General features: G+C 39.4%; 1 protein-coding gene across 1 annotated transcript in view; it reads left to right on the top strand.

Annotated features, from left to right (window-relative positions):
* The first annotated feature begins 8169 nt into the window (after window positions 1-8169).
* KCNK10 (potassium channel, subfamily K, member 10) overlaps window positions 8170-8532 on the top strand; it is a 150253-nt gene continuing 149890 nt past the window's right edge. The window contains exon 1 of the mRNA XM_008571982.1: window positions 8170-8492. The gene's annotated coding sequence lies outside the window, so the exon portion shown is untranslated. The remainder of the gene's footprint in view (window positions 8493-8532) is intronic.

Below are 8532 nucleotides of genomic sequence, written 5' to 3'. Positions count from 1 at the left end.
GGTGTTATAACACCAAGGTTAAAGTTTTGGATCCCTGTATGGGACAGCCCTCACCTCAAAAAAGAAAAAGAAAAAAAAAGTACCACAAACTTGCTTATGAGGCGATGGTAGGGATTACAGCCAGAGTACGTTTAACTGTCCAAGGTCCTGAAAAGTCACATGTTTTTGTTCTAGTCTTTTGTATGATTTTGAACTCAGTGATTTTTTTATTGAACAGTTTGTATCACGCCATGCTTCTTCTGTCCTTTTTCATTTATGTTTATCTAAAGTTAATACATTTTAATGTAAATCAACTAGCTGAGTAGAGAAATTTTACAGTAGTTACAGCCCCCCACCTTAGCCGTGGTTTCAATTTCTGCAGTTTCAGTTACCTGTGGTCAACCACAGTCCAAAAATATTACAATATTACAGTATTTTGACAGAGAGAGAGAGAAAACATTCATATAACTTTTATTACAGTATATTGTTATAATTGTTCTATTATTAGTTATTGTTGTTAATCTCACTCTGCCTAATTTATAAATCAAACTTCATCATAGGTAAGTATGTATAGGATAAAACAGCGTATATGGGGTTTGGTACTATCTATGGTTTCATGCATCTACTGGGTGACTTGGAAAGTATCTCCTGTGGATAAGGGAGGACTACTGTATGTGTGATAGAGTGTCATATGTTTTAAAAGCTACTTTTCTAAAAAATAAAATTAACCAAAACAAATAAATGTGATTATGGTTGTGAATGCCAGACCAAGTATCTTCTTTTTCTTTTCTTTTTTTTTTTTTTGGCGGTTGGCCAGTACTGGGATCTAAACCCTTGACCTTGGTGTTATAACTGCACTCTAACCAATTGAGCTAACTGGCCAGCCCCCAGACCAAGTATCTTCTAAATAAACTCAAAAACATATGGCGGTTGGCCAGTACTGGGATCTAAACCCTTGACCTTGGTGTTATAACTGCACTCTGACCAATTGAGCTAACTGGCCAGCCCCCAGACCAAGTATCTTCTAAATAAACTCAAAAACATAAACCAATATGACCCAAACCACAGCTGGATAGAGACCTAACTGCAAATAGAAATTCTAAGGAAAGAGTTCATCAGACCTGGTCATCAGGAATAAAAATAAAGTGTGACTTGATACATGTAAAAATCAGGAGTACTATACTTAAGTTTAAAAAGAACCTGTAAGATAAAAGGGACACATGAAACTAATCTTTTGTCTTAATGGCAAATATCATGTGCCAAGGAACAGGACATGCCATTTCGTGGAAACAACGGTGACACTGGAAAGACACACAGTTTGTGCTACTTAAAAAAAAAAAATCTAGTCTTTGTCAAAATCAAAGGTCAGTTGTGATCATATATGTGGTTCATGCACTATCTGTGATGGAAGGGGAGAAGCTAGACCAAGGAAGGAGATATCAGTATTTCTTGAGTGAGCACTCTATGTAGCTTTATGAAATAGACCCAGTGCAAAGAGAAAAATAAATTAGAAAAGATGGTTCCTTCCTTAAAGAGATGGGACAGACACAGAAAGAAAAACTCAGAATTTCAGAGATTAATCCTTTTCTCAAACAACAAAAGCTCAGAAAGGCTAGGCGGCTTACTCAAGTTCACACAGATTAATGGCAGAGCTGAGAAACTGGTAGTCCCCAATTTCTATCGTAGTGGTCTTTTATGACATGTGTCTGATATATGAAAAACTTAACATCCATATAAACAAGCATGCACTAAATTTAGGCACAGAGAGAAATAGAGCAATAAAATGAATGGATGATAAACTGAATGGGATGGGACAGAACTGTGCATTGTGGGTCAAGGGAGACATGTCTGGCTTAATACAGGTTTTAAGAGGGGAACATCACTGATCAAGAGAAATGAGGAAGACAGAGGATGATAGACCCCAAATTACTGAGGGGAGCCCCATAAAACATATGCAGGTAGGACTATGGGGCCAATCAGATAAAAGGTGGAAGTGTGAGTTCAACAAATAAAAGACAAGAGTATTATAAATACTTGACTCACAAGAACACATCTACAACAAGGAATTTCAGATAACTGAAATTTCTGATTATGTAACTTTGTTTTTTCATAACCACTAATCCCCACATGGTTGAAAATGCTTCTTAAATACTTTAGTCCATTTTATGAAGACTTGAGGCCAGTCAGGATATTTTTGTCCCAGTCCCAACTCTATCCTGGACCAGCCATTTGGCCCCAGGAAAGTCACCTTGCCTCTCAGGACCTCACCATATCTGTAAAACAAAGGGCTCTAGTACATCAGAGGTTCTCAGACTTTGTCGAAAGAATCACCTGGGGCTCTTGTTAAAGAAATATGTCCGCAAGCCCTGCCCGAAACAGGATGTCTAGAGGAAGCACTTGGATCTGGGAATCTATTTCTTGTCAGCAGCAGAGTTTGGAAAATTCTCACTACATGATCTCTATAGTCCCTTCTAATGATTACATTCTATGATTCTGCTTTCCCACCTGCTGAGTTCAGAATTTCTAAAGCAATTGCACCTGTGTTTAATGGACAGAGAATCACTATGAATATTATAAACATTGTAAGTTTCTCTAGCTTTCCATGGAGAAAGGGCAGGAGAATGGATAAACACACTAACTCCAGCTTATTTCCTTTTGAATACCAAATTTAATAGATGAGGTCTCTGATGTTAGCCTTTAAAATTCTATTTGCTGGGAAAAAATCCTATATCCGAAGTGTCTGTATTACAAATAAAAGTCGTAGCACCAAAGACAGAAAATAATAGGTGGATTATATCTCCTAGGAAGTGAAGTAAAGCAGAGCAAAACCTCACTACAAATGTATGAGCTTCACATCTGCTCAGTACCTTTCTTAATAAAACAAGAAGTTACCCCGCTGGTCAGAGGCAGAGTGTGGATCCCCCCAACCCATATTTCAGAATTAAATTTATTATTTCCAACATTCATGGCTCAAAAGCAATTGAGCATCACTATGATATTAAGTTGAAGTTTAATGTTATGATTTCAAGAAAGAACATGGCTATGATGTTGCAGAGGTATGAAGTTTTGATCTTTTTCCAACTGAGAAAAATAGAACTTAGGAAACCAAGAGAAGCTAAAAATGTCCAGAAATCACAAACATATAATACATTTTCTCCCTCAAAACTAAACTTCGTTTGAATTTATGTATGACAAAAAAATACTTCAATATTTCTTTTTCCAAAAATTGACCTTGAATGATTGGAATTTATCTTATATGCCTTCTCATTGTATCCACCTGTGTATCTTGTCTAAAAGGCCAGAGCATGCAGTTGTTTAGTTTGTGCATCGTACACAAGCAACAGGCTGAGGGAGTGAGTGGGGACTGAAATCCAAGCCAAGTTTTGTGCATCCTAGTATCAGCATGTCCTCCCTGCTCCTCTGCTCACATCTCATCTCCAAGGGGTGTTCTTCTGTTATGAGCAAAGAACACTGTTTGCAAGTCAAGCCAGTGCCATGGTACTCTTTCTACCCAAAGGGTTGCCTTTCTGTAATTGCCAATAGGCTAGCAATGACCTTGCTTATATAGACTAGTTACTATAAAGGCTAGCAGTGGCCATCTAGGCTTGTGGTGATCTCGTTTATACAATAGCAAATATAGTATTTATATGACTCTTTCAAGACATTGCTGGTGGCAGATTTAATTGGGTGAATTCTGACTAGACAAGATTTTATTATGGTGCACTAGATAATGGGGCAATAATTGATGAAGATTTTCTAAAATGCTAGGCTCTTTCTTGGTCACTTACAACTTTTTGGAACCTGAAGACATGCCTCTTCTGAAACTCTTCATGAAAAATAACGACGCAAGTATGAAAAGAAATTAAAAACAATTATCTTTAATAAAAGATACAATAAGGCTTCCAGAAATTACAGTTGTCAGCTTAACTTTGATTCTTGGTGGAAAGAATGGTGCAGATCATTGATTATTTTGTAGATCTGAGTGGATCAATATTTCAATGTGTATTAGTAACATTAGATGGCTATTTAAAAAATATAGTATTGAAATCTAAATACAGGAGTACTATGTAAACTGGAAAGAGACCCTCTTTTTATACTCAGCTTTATTAACTGAGCACTGAAAGAATAGAGTAGGCAGAGCAATGTAATGTGGGTAAAAGTCAAAGTAATTCCAACAAGACTGCACATCTGAGTGAATACTTCAGGATGGCCACGTTTAGTGTAATTTCAGGGACATAACAAAGGTTTTCCTGACACCTTCTCTGCTCACCTCTTTCCCAGACCTTCTTTTATTTGTTTGATAATGCCTGCTGGTCTAAGATTTATTATTCCCTACTTTGGCTTAAAGGTTCACCTGCTGCTAAAATGCAAATACCTCTGGGATGGGAAGAACATTGTCTTTAGGTGTTCTCTCAGAGAACATAGAGGGCAGACTTTGATAGGGAGAATAATATACAGGGATAGTACCCTGGAGGTGAGGAGATGACAATGAGATGGGTTGAGACAGTTTCAACTGCAAACTGGAGAGGAACTGACTCTGCTCCAGAGATGAAGACAACTGTATGTAGTCAGCTCTGCACAGGGAATTGTAACTTGACTTAGAGATGGGTGGGTCAGACCTTACCCAGACAGCTCTGGTTGGAATTCCACTTCCATCTCTAACTAGCCATGTTAACCTAGACAAGCACTAGCCTTTCAAAGCTCCTCCAATTTCCTCCTTAGCAAATATTTATGTGCCTAATACATGTCAGGCATTGTTTTAAATGAAATGATAGTAATAACAGTACCCATCTTCTAGGATTCTTATGAGAAACAAATGAGATAATCTTAAAAAGTGGTTGCTGTGTGTCTGGCAGAGAGTAAGATGAATTTTACGGAGCAAGTAATTATAAGGATGATCCCTTTAATCTGTAAATTCCCCCCCCCCTTTTTTTAATAAGATGACCGGTAAGGGGATCTTAACCCTTGACTTGGTGTTGTCAGCACCACACTCTCCCGAGTGAGCTAACCGGCCATCCCTATATAAGTATCCGAACCCGTGGCCTTGGTGTTATCAGCACCACACTCTCCCAAGTGAGAGAGGGATTTATGGGCTGGCCCTGTAAGTCCCTTTTAATAATAGTTTATAAAGCACTTGCACATCTATGGTCTCTTTATAGCAACCCCGCAGGCAGAACTAGCCAGATATTCAGTGCCTCATTTTACATGTACGAAAATGGAATGAAACTTAGCACGATTCTCTTGCTTAGTGGTTTGTACTCCCTATGAAAAGGATGGCTAGCCAAAATGTGCTTAAGTTCGCCAAGTACTTTGTACTTACCACCGATCCTTATTTCACAGAGGGAGAAACTTAGAAAGCTTGGAGAGATTTTGATTTTCTTTTCTGAAACATGTAACGAACAAGATGCTTTTAGGAAAAGTATGTTAGCCAAATGATTGTACATATTGGTAAAGGGGTAAGAAGAGTTACTTGACATAAAGATAAGGATGTTAGACAATTTACTCTCCCACAGATAAAATTTATTAGAAGGGTCCTGCTCCTCTTCACCGTCACTTAAGTATTGAAAAACTTAAGGAAGGAAGACATTTAAATTGAAAGTAAGAAAAGATTTTTGCCTTACAAAAGTTTCTTAAATTTTGGAAAAGCCTATCAACAAAGGGTTTGCAATCTCTTTCACTAGATATATTTAGAAATCTTGGATGGTCACATAAATTGGAATTTTAATCAGAGGTGTAAAACTGATCCAGGACGTATCGTGAAGTGACTTCTTTCAACTCTGGTTCCATGATAGAGTATACAGTTAGATGACTTAGTGGCAAGGGAGGAAAGTTCTACCATTACATTTGTTCCAATCATTTTCAGTCAAATAAATACAGTATTAACTTTAAAAGCAGCAAAAAATGAAATGAATATATTCCAAACATTCCCATTAAATGTTGGGACTACGCCTCACACGCTACTGAACAAATCTTTTCTATAGGCCAGACTTTCACAAGCCTTTCATTAGCTGTCTAGGAGAAGCATCTGTCAATATGCCCACATGATTGGTCCCTCTAGAAGATTTTCAATTCCGTCAAGCTGAAAGACAAATCTTTTCTATAGGCCAGACTTTCACAAGCCTTTCATTAGCTGTCTAGGAGAAGCCTCTGTCAATATGCCCACATGATTGGTCCCTCTAGAAGATTTTCAATTCCGTCAAGCTGAAAGACTCTGGGAATAAGACTTGCTCATAAATAAAGAGGTTATTGAAAACATGCATGCCTTCTACATGCCTTCATGTTTTTGTTCAAACTAAAATCTTCCCAGACTGATATGAAAACTAGAGCTCATTCATTATGGTGTGTGACCTTGCTGAGTTTTTGTTTTTAAATTCAGTAAAATACCATATGTGCCTGTCAACTTGGTGTGTATGTGTGAAAACACTCACCCATCCCTGAAACATAGCCTTTTGGGGATAAGGAAAAAGATAACTTCTTTGACTAATGCTAAGATTAAGGAGGAGGGAAACTTGAGTGGGGATAAAATTACCTTCTATTCTATAAGACATTGGAATGCATACTGAGTCCATAGATGGCACAAAGTTGTCTGAATGACCCGCTATGGTGAGGAAATAGTTTTCTAACACTTTGACTCAACTTATCTTTAGCTATACCATGACATTAAACATTACCAGAAAACAAATGTTTGGACTAAAAAAAAAAGAGGGGCTTTTCTAGAATAAAATACATTAAATAGACATAACAACCAAATGCAATCTTTGGATCCTGGTTGTCTTAGCTCATTTGTGCTGCTATAATCAAATACCTTAGATTGGGTGATTTATAAACAATAGGAATTTACTTCTCTATCATTCTGGACTCTGGGAAGTCCAAGATCAAGGCACCAGTAGATTTGGTGTCAGGTAAGAATTGCTCTTTGTTTTCAAGATGACACCTTTTTCTTCATCCTCACATGGCAGAAGGGTAAAAAGGGACAAACTTGCTCCCTCAAGCCCTTTTATAAAGGCACTAATCCCATTCATGAGGGTGGAGCTTTCATGACAATCATTTCTTGAAGGTCCTACTTAATGCTATTGCATTGGGGATTAAGTTTTTACATAAAATTTGGAGGGACACAAACATTCAGAGTATAGCACTAGTTTTCGCCAAACAACTGCAACTTTTCTATGTGTTTGAAGATTTCCAAGATAAAGTTGAGAGGAAAAACAGAAAAAATTCCAGCTCCACCTCTTAAAAAAAAACTACCTGGGATTATGTTTTGTTGGTAACCTCCACCCCCCAAAAAGGAGTCACCTTAAAATTTATTTTCTAATAAGCAGGATTATAGCTCTGTACATTTTTGGTAAAATGCTTGCCACAATGCCTTATAGGAGCTTAAATAATATTTTCTTAAGAGCTAAAATTTAAAATAGGGAAATGTACAAGGGAAGAGGATGCAGTTCCTGGTTATGAAACACGCTCATTAGGCTGATGGTTTAATTATAACTTCTTTGGAGTTCATAGTATGTTGTCTTCATTAATCCTCAATCAGAGGTTTGAGTCACCAAAATAAATCTGCAGGATTTACGCACACAGGGTTTGTTATCGAGCAGCCCAGCTCCACACTTCCAGGGAAGTGCTATATGACACCCTCTGCCCTTTCACTGCTGATGTGTCTCCAATTTTTCCAAGCCTAAAGCAGAGCCCAAGATTAGGGCAACATATATTTAAGGGCGTGTTTTTGCAGATGCTGGTTGGGACATGATGGCAAATGTAGGAGTGATTAAAAGCTGAGAACAATGTAGAAAGTTCACTGGGGAAAGAACACATTTTTGGTAGAAGAAGTTGAATTAAATGTTAATGTATAACCCTACCAGTTTTACCACTGAGTGGTTTATACACAGGGGGTGCGTGTGAGGTGTGGGGTGGGGGTAGAGGGTGGAGAGAGGGCTAGCTTCACAAAATGACGTGGAAACCTGAATGCAGTTCTTTTAAGAAGAGGACTTAGAGATGACTCAGGGGTGGGGAAGAGATGGAAGACTGGGATTACGTTTGGATTTCAGGGAGGAATAATGAAACCAAAGGGAAACCACCGAAGGTAGCTTAATACACTCATTCTGATTTTCGTGAACTCAGACTAGATTCTAATTTAAACCCACCCCCTCCCCTTGTGTCTGCGGAACCAGCACGGAGCCGGGTTCTCTGCAGCACCCCGTCCGCTCTCAGCCATCCTGGGCTGCAGCGTGGGGAGCAGGTAAAGGAGCCAGCCAACTCCGGGAAAACTTCGTCGCCGACGATGAGTGGGGTTTTCGGGCTTCCCCGGCCCTCCCTCGCCGGGCCACACGCCATTCATTGAAGTGGGGCGGCAGCTACCGCCGCGCTCGCTGCGCAGCCCCGGGCCCCAGACAGCAGCCGGTCACCACCGCGCGCACCCGGGACCCGGCCGCCGCCAGCTCGGGGCTCCTGGCGGGGACCGGCGGGTGCAGGGAGACTCTGCGCCACGATGCTTTGTTTTCCTGCCGCAGGGACGCCAGGCGGTCTCTTGCCACCAGAATTAACCCGCCAGCAGCAATA

This window comes from Galeopterus variegatus, unplaced genomic scaffold, assembly GCF_000696425.1.
Source record: "Galeopterus variegatus unplaced genomic scaffold, G_variegatus-3.0.2 Scaffold742, whole genome shotgun sequence".
Lineage (NCBI taxonomy): Eukaryota > Metazoa > Chordata > Mammalia > Dermoptera > Cynocephalidae > Galeopterus > Galeopterus variegatus.
The sequence above is the reverse complement of the archived record's forward strand: the minus strand, read 5'-3'. Positions and strand labels throughout refer to the sequence as shown.